This window comes from Podarcis erhardii (genome assembly GCF_964252035.2).
Source record: "Podarcis erhardii genome assembly, chromosome: 9".
Taxonomy (NCBI): domain Eukaryota; kingdom Metazoa; phylum Chordata; class Lepidosauria; order Squamata; family Lacertidae; genus Podarcis; species Podarcis erhardii.
This window is the reverse complement of record NC_138512.1, coordinates 22,206,885-22,208,810: the sequence shown is the minus strand read 5'-3', so window position 1 is coordinate 22,208,810 and position 1,926 is coordinate 22,206,885. Positions and strand designations below refer to the sequence as shown.

The window sequence follows — 1,926 nt, the reverse complement described above, 5'->3', positions numbered from 1 at the left end:
CTGTTATGTATTTCACACGCCCGCCCCACACGCCCGCCCGTTTGAACCCGGATTCCTCCTTTAGCGCCTTGGACTTCTCGTGTGAATGGCAGCCTTTTGTTTCCCTTTCACAGTCCCTTAGAGAAAGAAAAGTGGTGAAAATAAAAATTCTCCTTCAGATGCCGGGTCCCCGCTGACGAATCGGTTTCCGAAGGGGTCGGAAGCGAGAAAGCGAAAGTAGGATCCACGGGGATCCGCGTTTCCTAAGCAGTTGCTCTAGTTTGAGTGGAAAATGCAGATCTCTTTCCTCTCATGGGGAAAGAGGTTTTTAAAAGAGCGAAGCCCAATTCTTCCATATGTCGGAGGTGAGGAGAGAATGCGCGGAAGAGAAGTTCAGCCAAAGGGATTTTTCAGGGAGCTTAAAATAAACGAATAAAGCCATGCGCGCGCTTCGCTATAATGCGCTTAGGATCGGGCCGCAGAAAGGCGAAAATAATAAAATAAAATAAAATAAAATAAAATAAAATAAAATAAAATAAAATAAAATAAAATAAAATAAAATCTAGGCCGGTATGTCTGCATTGTTAAAAAAAACCCCCAAAACCATTTTCTTAAACACGGAACCGGGTCAACTTCAAGGGGTGGGGGAGATTAACACACGGCGATCTGTCAGGAATTTCGCTCCCTAATGATCACGCCGCGTTTGTTTGCGGACGTAACAATCGGATGGAATGTCTTTTGTCTGCGGGGGAGGCGGGAGTCTGGCCGCCGCTAACGCGCTTTGCTTATCCTTCTCTACCTCGCATTCCGCGGGGCAAAAAGTGGTGGAGGTACAATGGATCTCCGGACAATTTCCCTGGAAAACGAAACCTGCTGCCAACTCCCGCTTCAATTATCCTTGCAAACCCCTCTTTCAAAAATAACTAACTAAGTAAATAACTATCCAGGTCCCCTTCTATTTTCCCACACCCCCAGATTATTATTATTTTTTACAAAATATCAAGCGGGCTGCCTATCCGTTACTGGGCGTTTTAGGGGAACGAATCTCTTTTCTGTTGCTCGGGACCTTGGTTATGGAATTTTAAAAGAGATCTATTTTTTGGGGGGGGGGAGAGACCCCTCCCTAAAGTACTGAACTCATCAGGTTGGATAGACTAGAGGCGGCTTGAAAACATACAGGGTGGTTTTTTTTGTTTTGAAAAAGCTCCCTGTCTCACATCGAATGCAACTGATCTGTAGAGAAGACTCTACGACCTGAAAATGGAGACCATGCACCTACTTTTGTAACCCCAGAAAATATTTAATAAATGTTGTTGTTGTTGTTATCTTAAAAAAAGAAAGCTCGCTGTTGCCAGTCGCTGGGAACTGAAAAGCTAAATTCCCCAAAGCATGACAGCTTACTCTTTAGCAAGCCCCGCCGACTCCCCTGAAACTAAAGGATCGCAGCCTTAAAACCTCTGGGTCGCTGCAGCTTTGCGCCGACCAGAGGAGAGGGCAATAAATTCTAGTCTTGGCGCTGGGTGGGGTGCAGGGCAGAGAGATGGAGCTGCGCATCATTTAGACCCCTTTCCAGGGGGGAAAACAACCTCGAAGAGAAAACCTCTCTAATTCTCCAAGGTATCGCCTTTTTCTCTCTGCAGGGAAACAGCAACAACGACCCAAAGACCCAACAGCGGTTCCTGGCAGGTTATTTGGAGACAACTTCTCCCGGAGCAGAGACAACATTTCTATTTTGACTGCGATAAGAGCAGAGGACGACTACTTACATTTGAGGCGTGTGCCTGCCTGCCTGCCTGCCTTCCACCGCGCCCCGGCCTGCCTCCTGCGCTTATACATTTCTCCCCACAAACAAGTGGAAAATTTTGCATCCTACAGCACCATTTTATACATGATGAGCCGTCAGTAATAGGATTATTAAACAAAAACCGTCTCAGGCGCTGGCGTTAA

At 46.4% G+C, this 1,926-nt stretch overlaps 1 long non-coding RNA gene across 1 annotated transcript; it reads left to right on the top strand.

Annotated features, from left to right (window-relative positions):
* The first annotated feature begins 775 nt into the window (after window positions 1-775).
* On the top strand, window positions 776-1,926 carry LOC309349685. The gene is made up of 2 exons (XR_014160080.1): window positions 776-910; window positions 1,620-1,926. It is a non-coding gene; the product is annotated as an uncharacterized lncRNA (long non-coding RNA).